Genomic DNA, 14,209 nt, shown 5'->3' with positions numbered 1-14,209 from the left:
AAAGTCCTATTGTACGATAAAATATTATCACGATAGCCGTATGGCAAATGTCAAACAACGATAATTAGCATTAATTAAGAAGGAAACAAACGAAATGCCGGGACAATGAGGTATAAGCACCGACGGTACCTCCGAGCCGGGAGGCACATCCGGGCCGGGCGGCACCTCCGGGTCGGGCGGCACCTCCGGGCCGGGCGACACCTCCGGGAACCACGGCCGACCGGCGACACCTCCGGGCCGGGCGACACCTCCGAGAACCATGGCCGACCGGCGGCACCTCCGGGCCGGGCGGCACCTCCGGGCCGGGCGACACCTCCGGGAACCACGGCCGACCAGCGGCACCTCCGGGCCGGGCGGCACCTCCGGGCCGGGCGACACCTCCGGGAACCACGTCCGACCGGCGACACCTTCGGGCCGGGCGACACCTCCGGGAACCACGGCCGACCGGCGACACCTCCGGGACGGGCGGCACCTCCGGACGACCGAATGATCTCTCGAAGTCAGACGACCGCCGGCGGTACCTCCGGAACACTTAACGACGATTTACGGCGCCGCAACAAGGAGAGCTACGTAAAAACGTTTCGGACGAAAGTTATTTACTATTCGGCGCTCGCTCGACATGAGGGCGCTGTCCGATTACTAACTCGAAACGTGTCTCTCAAACCCACGTGTCGGAGACATATATTTCGAATTATTACGGATGATACGCAACACGCAAGCTGCGGTGACCGCGATTACGGTACGGAACACTCGCCCGATGCGAAATCACGCGCGCGGCAACCGAGACGGCTCGTTACGGGCATGATTATACGTGCGGCACCACATAACGGCCGGCGTCAACTTGGGGACGGACGGCACCTCCGGGACGGGCGACACCTCCGGACGACCGAATGATTTTACCAAGTCCGTCGCCCGCCGGCGGTACCTCCGGGGCACTTGACGGCGAGTAGCGCCGCTACGAGGAGATAATGCTACGATACGGAAATACGTTTCGGACAAAGGTTTCGTATTTTTCGACGCTCCGCACGACCGCGCGAAACGATTATTACGATATCTGCTAATTCCCGGCTACCACTCGTCGGATGCACAATCTTCGAGATTCTACGACCGATACGTGGACGAATGCAGGCAGGATGCCGATAAGCGAAGCTGGAGTGTTTGCACGAATAAACTTTCCGATGCGTCCTTATTTAATTAATCTCATTTAGCTCGCTCGTTAGCGGTACAAGCGAGAACTCGGGTACAGGCGCAAGTTCGCTCGCGGCGCGTTGCTCTCGCCGGCGAGCGAGAAATTTTTCCAGGCCCGATAGCGGCGTGTTGCCTTGATTAGCGGGCGACACCTTCCGGCGGCACGCGCCGCCCGTAACCCAAGTACGATCGCGGCGTGTTGCTTTCGTTGGCAGGCGACACCTCCGGCGGCACGCGCCGCTCGTAACCCAAGTCAGATCGCGGCGTGTTGCATTCGTTGTCGAGCGACAAATTCTTCCAAGTTCGCTCGCGGCGTGTTGCTTTCGCCGGGCGAGCGAGAAATTCTTCCAAGTTCCGTTCGCGGCGTGTTGCTATCGCCGGGCGAGCGAGAAATTCATCCAAGTCCGTTCGCGGCGTGTTGCATTCGCCGGCGAGCGAGAAATTCTTCCAAGTCCGTTCGCGGCGTGTTGCTTTCGCCGGGCGAGCGAGAAATTCTTCCAAGTCCGATCGCGGCGTGTTGCTTTCGTTGGCGGGCGACACCTCCGGCGGCACGCGCCGCCCGTACCACAAGTCCGATCGCGGCGTGTTGCTTTCGTTGGCGGGCGACACCTCCGGCCGCACAAGCCGCTTTTTCCAAGTTCGCTCGCGGCGTGTTGCTTTCGCCGGGCGAGCGACAAATTCTTCCAAGTCCGTTCGCGGCGTGTTGCTTTCGCCGGGCGAGCGAGAAATTCATCCAAGTCCGTTCGCGGCGTGTTGCTTTCGCCGGGCGAGCGAGAAATTCTATCCAAGTTCGCTCGCGGCGTGTTGCTTTCGCCGGGCGAGCGAGAAATTCTTCCAAGTCCGTTCGCGGCGTGTTGCTTTCGCCGGGCGAGCGAGAAATTCATCCAAGTCCGTTCGCGGCCACATTTCTATTGTTCACGTTTTCTTTCGCTTCATATCTATAGTTATTCCATTCTACGTCCAAGCTTCTTTTTATTTTATTACTCACTCCTTGTTGGATAATTTCCAAGTCTAAAGGCATTATTCCGCTTATTACTTGCATGGCGCTAGTCGACGTCGTTCTACATGCTTTCGTGAGCACTATGAGCAGCGCTCGCTGAGCCGCCAAAATGTGTCTTTTGACTAATACATGTGACACCTTGTCAAACCAGAACGCAGCCGCATACGTAGTAATTGGAGTTGCTACTGCCTTGTATAGTATTCTCAGGTCATGTTTTTTGAGCCCCCACTCGTCCCTTGCGACTCTTCTGATTTGCATCATAAATTTGACTAGTTTGTCTCTTAGGTATCTTGCGTGTGCTATGAAGCTTAATTTGCTGTCAATTAAGACACCAAGGTATCTTACTTCGGAAGCATATTTTATGTTTTGCCGCTCGATTTTTAGCCTGGGCATCCTTTCTTTGTCAAATTTGCCCTTCATCATAAGTGCCGTAGTTTTTGTCGCCGATACTTTCAATTTATGTATCACACACCATTCATTGATAGTTTTTAAGACACGTGCGCCAGTTCTTTCCAGTTCTTGCCTCGAGTTCCCTCGTATTAAAGTCGCTAGGTCATCCGCGTACGCTATTGTCTCTGTATCGCTTATCGTTGTAAGCTCTTGCAGTAACGCATCCATGCAGAAATTCCACATTGCTGGGCCTATGATTGACCCTTGCGGGCAACCCTTCTGCATATATTTATGGGCCTCCTTGAAATTAGATTTTACCACTACTTTTCTTTTACTAAAGTACTTGTCGATAATTCTGATTAAAGTGCTACTACATTTTGCCATGATCAGCCTTTTCTTAATAGCGGGCCACCAAAGGTTATCAAAGGCCCCTTCGATGTCCACAAAGAGGGCCACTACGTATCTCTTGTCAGTGTTCAGACCGTTTCTGAAGGCAATTAGAGCGTCCTCTGTGGAGCACCCTGGTTTAAAGCCAAACTGATTCTTGCACTCCAGGCCCGTCTCCTTGTAACATCTAGTGATTCTACCAATCAAAATTCTCTCAAAGATCTTCGCAAACACTGGTAAGAGTGCAATAGGTCTGTATGAGTTTAATAAGCTTCTGTCCTTCTTGCTATCCTTTAATATTATGCGCAGTGAAGCTATCCTCCATTCCTCGGGAAATGTTTTTTCTCTTAGGCAAATATTTAGCACTTGTCTTATGACTTCCTTGTTGCTTGCCCATACAGCCTTTAGCATCTCTCCTTTTACGCCATCGGCTCCTGGGGCCTTATTCTTCTTGATCCTCTTGATGGCAACCGCCACTTCCTCCTCCGTGATTTCCTGTTCCATATTACTATTACGATATCTTTTATTTTGTGATTTTATTTCTGCGTGTACTTTACCTTCTCCGCCTACATCGTCTGGCGGTACGCATTTATCTAGAAGAGCACTTATCGTCTCCGCCCAGTTATTTGTTTCCTTTCCCGAGGGCAGGGTTAGGGTGCAGAAATAGTTCGGCTTCTTTATCTTATCGCGAACTATTTTGTAAACGATACTCCAGGGATCTTTATTTCCGGCCTTAGTTACAAAGCTTCTCCATGCAGCCGTTTTCTCCTTCTTGATTAGCGAGACATATTTATTTCTGGTTCTTCTGTAGAGTTCCCCATATTCGTTCACGTTTCCTAGATTTAACCTCTTTGCTCTTAGGAGGTGCTTTTTGGCTTTGTTCGCGTGTGATCTAAGTATTTTTAGCTCTTCGGTCCACCACGGAACCGTTTGGTTAGCCAATTTCCTTCTCGGAATAGATCTATCGCATATTTTAAGTAACGTTTTATTGAAGAGCCGCGCTGCCTCGCTGGCTCTACTGCTCTCCAATTTGTTCAGAAAATCTTTGTTAAATTGTGCCTGAATCAATTCATCGAAGGTGTCCCAATTTGCTTTTTTCAGATTATAGCCATTTTGCATGCTCCACTCCGTCCTCCTTAGGGTCTTGTCCCCAATCTCGAAGGCAATAATATTATGGTCACTTGTGGTGCACGCTGTGTCCACCTTCCAGTTTCTTAGTTTACTGGCCAGACCTTCGCTGACGAGTGTAACGTCTATATTCGACTGTCCCCTTTCCGTCGAATACGTATTAGGGTTATTTGGCTTATTCATTATGCAGAGGTTGTGCGACAGGATGAATTCTTCCAGCTCCTTCCCTCTCTTGTCTGTGGTGTCGGAGAACCACCAGTCCGACCTGGCATTTGCGTCCATGGTTACTATAATATTGCACCCAGAGAATTTTTGTAGGATATTGTCTAGGTCATCTAAAAACGGTTTTATTTCTAAAGAGAATTGGCAATACATGTTAATAATGTAAAGCTGTTCCTGTCCCGCGCAAGCCTGGAAGCACATGATATGTTCGTTTTCCATACTTGTGTTTTGGAAGACGTCCATTTTTCCTTCTCTTACCACCGCAGCGACCCATGCGTCTTTTTTGTCAGGTTGAATGATCCTTAAGCCCGGCGCAGAATATCCTCTTACTCTCCCCTTATAAGAGTAAGGTTCCTGTATACAGAGGATGTCAAAGTTTTGTTCGTTAAATATTAGTTCCAGGTTTACTGCTGCTGCTCGCGATCTTTGCGCATTTATATGGGCTATCTTTATTCCCATGTACGCCGGTCTGAAGACCCCACTTGGTGGCAGCGAATAGGAGAACATCATCAACATAAGCGATGCTGTTTATACGATGCTCTCCCAGCTGGTATCCGACGTCGGCAGGTATCGATCTCATGATCTCATCTACCACCAGGCAAAATAGCACCGGTGACAGTGGATCCCCCTGCCTGACGCCTCTGCCCGCTTTAGAGAGCTCTGACCTGACACCGCGCACTTCAAACACCGTGCTGCTGTTCGCATAAATGCGCCCGATATAATCGATAAGGCCGTGAGGCAAGCCCAAGCCAGCCAAGGAATTAGTGATCGCCCCATGGCTGACACTATCAAAGGCCTTCGCGAAGTCCAGCGAAGCAACGTGTAGTTCTCGACGACGGGACCTGGCGTCCATTAGCAAGGACGCAAGGACGGCGACATTTTCGCCGCACCCATCGTCGAAACAGCGCTGCCGAAGATCTACAAGCTTGGACTCGCGAAGCCTCTGGGCCAAGATTTTATGCAGATGCCTCACAGCCACGGAGGTAATGGAGATTGGACGGAAATCGCCCGGAAGAGCACACTCGCCCCTCTTGGGTATGAACACCGTCCGACTCACCAGCATGGATACTGGGAATCCTCCGCAATGCAGCACGATGTTGAAGAGGAGAGCTTTGATGGACGCTGGCATCGCTCTCCATAAGCGTACGCTAATGCCGTCCAATCCGGGAGCCGAGTTGAGGGGCAAGTTGATGGCTGCCACCTCCTCGCAGGAGATCGGTGCCCACGTGCCACCCAGCTCACGCTTTGATGGAACTCGCGGAGCCGGAGCGACAGGCACGGAAGCCTGCGCAACAAACGGGCCCCAATGCGCAGACATACGCTGCACATCCGGAACCACGCCTGCATGGTAGGCCCCATCCAAGATCTCCTTGGACACACGCGACATGTTCGAGCGGAAGAGGCGCTGCACGCGCGCATACTCCGCCCGTCGTCGCGCTTTCTTGCCCGGATTGGCAGCAAAGCGACGCATAGGCGGTCGCAAACGAGAAACAGTCGGAGGAAATACGCCAGTGATCCACGGGCCGACGGCATCAACACTCCGCTGGCCATCCAGCACTCCTAACCCAATCTGAGTCAGGACGCGAGAACTCCATCCCTGGATGGCTTCCACGACTGGGACTAATGCTCGAATAGCGCCGGCAAATGTGCCATACGCATCGCCCCAGCCGGGAGAAGATGGTGAAAGCGGAGGCGAGCCTGGTGACCCACGCGGAGAGATGGCTGACGCTTGAGGGGAGGCCGAAGGACTGGATCCACCAGCGGAAAGAAAAAAACTATCTCCCGACGTGGCGGACAGATCCTCCAGAGCGGCGGCAACAAGGCGTCGGTACCCACCGTTTTTCCGCATACCCTTGATAGCATCAAGGGAGCGGTTCGGAACAACGGTGAGCAGATGTTGGTTGATAAACCGAACGCCTCGATAAACCGCCAAGGCCTCTTCCCTCGCCATCATGCGCTGTTCTTCAGCGCTCCACTGGCGCTTCACCCTCTCGACGTTAATTTCCTCGTTGTATATGGCCTCGTGCGCCCGACGGCGATGAAGACCGAGTCCGTTCTTGGTGCTGAACGCGCGATTGCAATGAGGGCACGGGTACGGCAAGGCATGCGGGGACTTAGGGGCAGGGACAGCCGAGGGCGGTTGTCGACGACGAGCCGCAGCGGGAGGCTGTCGCGAAGGACCAGGGCTGGGTTCAGGAGAGGAGGACGAATGCACGACAGGACCGGCGGCCCGAGGCTGCCGCCAGGGAGAATATCCTTTTTCCTTTGAAGTGCCTGTCGTATGTCGGCTCGAGGGGCTGGCAACCCCACGAACCCAAGCGAGGCGCAAGCGCCCCGCCAAGCCAGAGCCCCGTTGGCCGCCGGTCGAAATTTTCGCCAGCGTTGCCCGACTCTCACCACGAGGAGGTGGGGATGGCACATGGATCCGCCGGTCGCCCGGACGGAGTCCTTAAGAGAGTCATAGTTACTCCCGCCGTTTACCCGCGCTTGCTTGAATTTCTTCACGTTGACATTCAGAGCACTGGGCAGAAATCACATTGCGTCAACACCCGCGAGGGCCATCGCAATGCTTTGTTTTAATTAGACAGTCGGATTCCCCTAGTCCGTGCCAGTTCTGAGCTGAGCGTTGAATGGCGGCCGAAGAGGACGACCACGACGGCTCGCGCCGCCACGGAAGCCTCGCAGCAAGGAAGATCCGCGGGAGGCCAAGGCACGGGACCGAGCTCGGATCCCGGGACCGGCGCGAGAACGCCGACCGTTCACCTCGCCCAGGCCCGGCACGTCAGCCAGACCCGCTTCCCGACCAAGCCCGACACGCCCCGCTCCTCAGAGCCAATCCTTATTCCGAAGTTACGGATCCAATTTGCCGACTTCCCTTACCTACATTATTCTATCGACTAGAGGCTCTTTACCTTAGGAGACCTGCTGCGGATATGGGTACGAACCGGCGCGACACCTCCACGTGGCCCTCTCCTGGATTTTCAAGGTCCGAGGGGAAGATCCGGACACCGCCGCAACTGCGGTGCTCTTCGCGTTCCAAACCCTATCTCCCTGCTAGAGGTTTCCAGGGAACTCGAACGCTTATACAGAAAAGAAAACTCTTCCCGGATCTCCCGACGGCGTCTCCAGGTCATTTTGGGTTACCCCGACGAACACTCTTACGAGGGCCCGAATTGTATGCGGTTCCGCTGCCGGGTTCCGGAATAGGAACCGGATTCCCTTTCGCCCGACGGGCGTGTGTCTTTCGTATAATATTTATTATTATTTCTCGACACTCGAGTATATTGTACGCCGTCATTGACATAGGATTTCTCCTAGGGCTTAGGATCGACTGACTCGTGTGCAACGGCTGTTCACACGAAACCCTTCTCCACGTCAGTCCTCCAGGGCCTCGCTGGAGTATTTGCTACTACCACCAAGATCTGCACCGACGGCGGCTCCAGGCAGGCTCGCGCCCAGACCCTTCTGCGCTCACCGTCGCGACCCTCCTACTCGTCAGGGCTTCGTGACGACGCGAGAGAAGACTAACGCCCGCTCCCGGTTGCCGCCCCACTTGCCGCTGACGGCAGAGTATAGGCTCGACGCTTCAGCGCCATCCATTTTCAGGGCTAGTTGCTTCGGCAGGTGAGTTGTTACACACTCCTTAGCGGATTCCGACTTCCATGGCCACCGTCCTGCTGTCTTAAGCAACCAACGCCTTTCATGGTGTCCCATGAGCGTCGAGTTGGGCGCCTTAACTCTGCGTTTGGTTCATCCCACAGCGCCAGTTCTGCTTACCAAAAATGGCCCACTTGGCACTCTGATCCGAAGATGCTCGTGGCTTCATAATTCAAGAAAGCCAGAGATCTCACCCATTTAAAGTTTGAGAATAGGTTGAGGTCGTTTCGGCCCCAAGGCCTCTAATCATTCGCTTTACCAGATGAGACTCGCGCGCGTTCCGTGCGGAACGGCCGAGTGCCAGCTATCCTGAGGGAAACTTCGGAGGGAACCAGCTACTAGATGGTTCGATTAGTCTTTCGCCCCTATACCCAGTTCCGACGATCGATTTGCACGTCAGAATCGCTACGGACCTCCATCAGGGTTTCCCCTGACTTCGTCCTGACCAGGCATAGTTCACCATCTTTCGGGTCCCAACGTGTACGCTCTGGGTGCGCCTCTTCTCGCGATGAGAACGAGACGCCCCGGGAGTGCGAGGCCGCATCGCGACGCGGCCCATCCTCCCTAGGTCGACGGCCAGGGCCGACCTTCACTTTCATTACGCCTTTAGGTCTCGCGACAAGTCCCAATGACTCGCGTACATGTTAGACTCCTTGGTCCGTGTTTCAAGACGGGTCCTAAGAGTACCCAAAGCAGTAGCGTCGCCGACCGGTATCGGTCTCCCGCAAGACCGCGGGAGACGTTCGCAGGCCTGTCGAAGGTGTACCGTACTGTAACCAACAGCGGGCCAGGACCGGGGACGGCGCGAAGTCCGTAACCTCCGAGTACCGTGGCGCGCGCTTGCGACGGTCTCGACGCACCGTGAATAGTGCGGCCTGATACCTTGCGCGTACCGCCGAGCAGCCGGCCGGGCGACCGAGGGTTTGTCGCGTGCCGTTTTACCGGCGACGCGACAGACACCGCACCCGGACCGTAGACCGACACCCAGCGGGTCGCGACGTTCTACTTGGGGAGAAGTACACGACGACGAGCGCCGGACATCGGCGCACGGTAGCGTGCCCGCGCGCGAGCCGCAAGGACTCCGCGGGACATCGCCGACCGACGCGAAGCCAGCGCCGCTGACGATGAATCTCCCCGTTCGATCTTTTGGGTTTCTTAGGTTTACCCCTGAACGGTTTCACGTACTCTTGAACTCTCTCTTCAAAGTTCTTTTCAACTTTCCCTCACGGTACTTGTTTGCTATCGGTCTCGTGGTCGTATCTAGCCTTAGATGGAGTTTACCACCTACTTAGAGCTGCATTCTCAAGCAACCCGACTCTAAGGAGAGATCCTCCTGAGGCGCTCACCGGTCGCTACTGGCCTGGCAACCTCTACGGGTAAGTGGCCCCATTCAAGATGGACTTGGACGCGACGCGGCACCTCGGGATAAGCGGATCCTCCCAAACACCACATTTCCCTGCGGCGGAACCGCGGGATTCGGTGCTGGGCTCTTTCCTGTTCGCTCGCCGCTACTAAGGAAATCCTGGTTAGTTTCTTTTCCTCCGCTTAATAATATGCTTAAATTCAGCGGATAATCTCGCCTGCTCTGAGGTCGTCGCATAGTGAGTTTTCGTAGCCGTTTGCCTCCTCCGCGTCGCTCATCGTCGTCTCTCCTCTATAATATATATTATAAGAGGGAGAGAGAGAGAGAGAGCGTCGAACGAGAGAGCAGCAGCGGCAGCACACGAAATACGCGAGAAGGCAAATTCGCCGGGGCGCTAACCGCACACACACTCGTTGGTGGTAATGGAGACGATATATCGCGGGGTTCGAGATTCTCGGCTCTCCCTTCTCTTTTATATACGAAATTCGGGCGGAATCGATTCGACGAGTACACGACGCGGCGCGCCGGTCCCCTTTTTTCGCTTTACGAAAATTTCGTGGACTCGGACACGCGGTCGGCTCGCGATTCAAAACCCTTCTCCGTAAAGAGGTAAAGGATTACGAATGCTCTCTCCGCCGGACGACGACGCGCCGTATATTTCTCCGTAATACCGTTATGTGTGCGGGCAAGGGCGCCTCGGCATAAGACGCGCGAGCGCTATCGCACCGAGAGACGCGGCACAGAGTGCGAGAGCAGTCCGGTCAGTCTGTGTGATGTACGGAGAGGAGAGACGGTGAGACAAGCGCTACCTACTTTCGGGAGACAACGACGCACGCGCCGCTCTAGGGAAAGCGGTGCCATTCACCGTTCTGACCCTTTTTTTGGCCGTTTGTTGCTCCCTTCGCGCGCGCTCTTACTCTCATCCCATTTCTCCTCGGCTCTCGCGTACACACACGACTTGGATACACAAACACGCTCCCCCTCTTAATTCGCGCAGCATTCTCTGGGCGCGCGTTCGCCAACGTTTTACACGCTTGTGCGCTTCTCCTCCTCATTATTATTATTTCGGTGTGTCATTTCAGACGACGCCAGGATTTGCACCGCGGCCGGTCGGCGCGGCACAGACACCTCGGGCGAACGTCCAACGATCGCTCGTACGCCCATTGTAAGCGTTGCACAGGGCACAGGCGACGCGCGCGCCATTCTCTGGTCGCCCGCGTCGTGGCCGTGCGCGCTTTTCGGACGCAAGCAGTTTAGGGGTACTAAAACGACCCTTAGCCAGGCGTGGTCCGGGAATTGTATCCGTGGACCGCAATGTGCGTTCGAAATGTCGATGTTCATGTGTCCTGCAGTTCACAAGTTGACGCGCAATTAGCTGCGTTCTTCATCGACCCACGAGCCAAGTGATCCACCGTTCAGGGTAATCGTTCGAAATTTTTGCGTTCGCGAAGAAACGCGCTTCTCGTTCAACCATCGTGGTCTCTTCTCTCGGACGAGAGAGAGAGAATAATCGTGGTGGCTCTTCGATCAGCCTGTCCGCGCGCGTCCGAGGACGCGCGCGGACCGCCGCCTCCCGCCAGGGAAGGCTACGGCACAAAGATAGAGTTGTGTGTTTCTCGTTCGGAGCGTCTCTCCCGCAACGGGAGAGCCGGGGCGGAAGCTCTTTGAAGAAACCGTCGGACCGACACAGTTGACAGATTGGTCGAAATATCATCGATCCCTTCTCTGTGTTATATATATATTATAATAATATATGGGGGTCCTCTCGCTCGGCACTCGCGGTCGCACACCGTGTGTTCTCGGCACGCTGACCGCTGCCCCGCGACAACGGGTAGGTCGCGCGTCGACGAACGTCGTGGGTGCTGCACACACGCGTGCGCGGGCATAGGTTACCACCGGTTCGCGCTCAACGCCGAATCGACGCTCTGTGTGTGTGTGGCCGGAGAATGGCACACACACGAGCGTGATCGCGAAGCGTCTCGCTCCGAATCGTCGTCGAACACCGCCGGGCGCGCTGCTCTGCTTGCCGACTACTTTCGGTCAGAGAGGCGCGACGGCGTCCGTCGTTATATCAAAACACAACAACAAATTCCGTCAAATCCGTTATTTTCTTTTTCTCTGAGAGCGCCTTTTCAGCGCGTCCATTCAGTCGCCGACTGCTGCGAGCGCGCGTCTCTCCCAAAAGAGAGGACTCTCGACGCAGAGCAGGACCTCCGGAACGTTAATGATCCTTCCGCAGGTTCACCTACGGAAACCTTGTTACGACTTTTACTTCCTCTAAATGATCAAGTTTGGTCATCTTCCCGGCAACATCGGCAATGCCGAGACATTGCCGCGCACCAGTCCGAAGACCTCACTAAATCATTCAATCGGTAGTAGCGACGGGCGGTGTGTACAAAGGGCAGGGACGTAATCAACGCGAGCTTATGACTCGCGCTTACTGGGAATTCCTCGTTCATGGGGAACAATTGCAAGCCCCAATCCCTAGCACGAAGGAGGTTCAGCGGGTTACCCGGGCCTTTCGGCCAGGGAACACACGCTGATTCCTTCAGTGTAGCGCGCGTGCGGCCCAGAACATCTAAGGGCATCACAGACCTGTTATTGCTCAATCTCGTGCGGCTAGAAGCCGCCTGTCCCTCTAAGAAGATTTGTTTGTACGTTGGTAGTAAAAACCCGCCAGCCGAAGCCGGGGGCCTTCGCGATACCATAAGGTACGCCTATTTAGCAGGCTAGAGTCTCGTTCGTTATCGGAATTAACCAGACAAATCGCTCCACCAACTAAGAACGGCCATGCACCACCACCCACCGAATCAAAAAAGAGCTATCAATCTGTCAATCCTTCCGGTGTCTGGGCCTGGTGAGGTTTCCCGTGTTGAGTCAAATTAAGCCGCAGGCTCCACTCCTGGTGGTGCCCTTCCGTCAATTCCTTTAAGTTTCAGCTTTGCAACCATACTTCCCCCGGAACCCAAAAGCTTTGGTTTCCCGGAAGCTGCCCGCCGAGTCGTCGGAGGAACTTCGGCGGATCGCTAGCTGGCATCGTTTATGGTTAGAACTAGGGCGGTATCTGATCGCCTTCGAACCTCTAACTTTCGTTTTTGATTAATGAATGAGGGAGAGAATGAGAGCGTTGCGGAAGTGAGTGAGATAGCGTGTATGAGAGTAATTGGTGCGAGACTCCGTAAATTCCTGTTTACGGAGACGAACAAAATTTCAAAGAGTGCGAGTGAGAAAATACTGGACATTGTGAGAGAATATGAGGAACAGATGATGAAAATGTTGTGCAAAAATGAGAGAATACAGGGGAAACTGGATGAGTGTATGCGTTGAGCGAGTCGGGATTTAGCCTACGGCGGAAGTGGAATGAGCTATGCGAGCGTGAGTGCGAAAAATGTTGAAAAGATCGTGATTGAAAAGGTACAGGAAGTGAATGTGAAAACGAGTGAAAACGAAAGAGAAGAGTTATGCGGCAATAGTGAGAGCGGATGATGCAAGTGCGAGTGTGACAAGTGAGGAAGTAAAGGAGAGAATGATGAAGCATGTGAGCAAGTCACTGAATGTGCGTGTGAAAGCGGTGAGGAAAGTGAGGAATGGAGGTGTAGCGATTGAGACGATGGGCGAGAGTGAGTTGAAAAGAATAAAAGAGTGTGGTCAGTTTAAGAATGCTGGCCTAAAGGTTGAGCTGCCTCGCAAGATAGGCCCAAAGATCATCTTGTACGATGTGCCGAATGATATGGCGAGTGAAGTGTTAATGAGAGAAATGTATGAGAGGAGCTTGAAAGGGTGAGTGGATGAGAGAGTATTTATGGAACGTGTGCGTGTTGTGAGTAGGAATGCGAAGAAAGATGCAACCTGCGGAAATGTGATATTAGAAGTTACGAGTGCATTAAGAAATGTTCTCTGTAGTGATGGACGAGTGTTTGTGCATTGGAAGGCCTTTAGGGTGAAAGAGTTTTTCAGTGTGCTGAGGTGCCACAAGTGCTTCGCATTTGGGCACATGATGCGGCAATGCACCGAAAAGGAAAGACTGTGCCAAAAATGTGGATGTGTAGGACACATGATGAGAGATTGTAAAAAAGAAAGTGTGTGTAGAAACTGTAAGCTGAAAGGGAGCAAATGTGATCACTCGGTTCTGTCCGAAGTGTGTCCGGAGTACGTGAGAGCGTTAGAGAGAGAGAAAGCGAGAATAAATGACGAATGAATGGTGCGTGAATGTGGTGCAGTACAACTGCCAGAGAGCGTATGCGGTTATGTGTGATCTGGGTGAAATGATGCGCGAACGTCGAGTGAGTGTAGCACTGCTGCAAGAACCGTATGAAAGGCATGGACGTGTGGTGGGCTTGCCCATAGGTATGGATGTGATTGTGTGCGAAAGTGGGACGGTGAAAGCAGCAGTGGTGGTAAATGACTCTAGGTTAGACGTGATGTGCGTGAGAGAGTGTACGAATAAGCTTGGAGTGAGTGTGTGGTTGAAGGGGGACTTTGGCGAAATGTATGTGGTGTCCATGTATTGCCAGTATGGTAAGTGTATCGAGCCGTACTTGGCGTACATGGACAGAGTATGTGAGACGGCCGAAAGAAAGCGTCTGCTGATAGGTATGGTTGCGAATGCCGTCTCTCCCTGGTGGTATAGCAAGGGTGGAGGCAGCAGAGAGAGTGNAGCGCGTGGTAGAGTGATTGAGGAATGGATGATTGCGAGCGGGATGAATGTTGTTGAATGAGCCAAGCGAGTTTTACTCGTTCAGCGGGCCGAATGGGGAGAGTGACATCGATGTCACTTTCGTGAACGGCGTGAATGGAGGGTGCCGGTATGAGTGGGAAGTAAAGCCCGACTGGGGAGTGAGTGACCATAACGTATTGTTAATACGGATGGTACA

The 14,209-nt window shown here is 53.8% G+C and overlaps 1 non-coding gene and 2 pseudogenes across 1 annotated transcript; all 3 read right to left on the bottom strand.

The window, feature by feature from the left end:
• Positions 1-7,210: 7,210 nt before the first annotated feature.
• Positions 7,211-9,543, bottom strand: LOC146720607 (large subunit ribosomal RNA; annotated as a pseudogene).
• A 1,060-nt stretch (positions 9,544-10,603) lies between these two features.
• On the bottom strand, positions 10,604-10,758 carry LOC114943320 (5.8S ribosomal RNA). The gene has a single exon (XR_003821995.1). It is a non-coding gene; the product is annotated as a 5.8S ribosomal RNA (ribosomal RNA).
• An 807-nt stretch (positions 10,759-11,565) lies between these two features.
• Positions 11,566-12,294, bottom strand: LOC146720606 (small subunit ribosomal RNA; annotated as a pseudogene; the record flags this gene model as incomplete).
• Between the last annotated feature and the right edge of the window lie 1,915 nt (positions 12,295-14,209).

Source organism: Nylanderia fulva, unplaced genomic scaffold (assembly GCF_048542155.1).
Source record: "Nylanderia fulva isolate GAGA-0341 unplaced genomic scaffold, ASM4854215v1 Scaffold654, whole genome shotgun sequence".
In the NCBI taxonomy this organism is placed as follows: Eukaryota; Metazoa; Arthropoda; class Insecta; order Hymenoptera; family Formicidae; genus Nylanderia; species Nylanderia fulva.
This window is presented reverse-complemented; position numbering and strand designations above follow the sequence as displayed.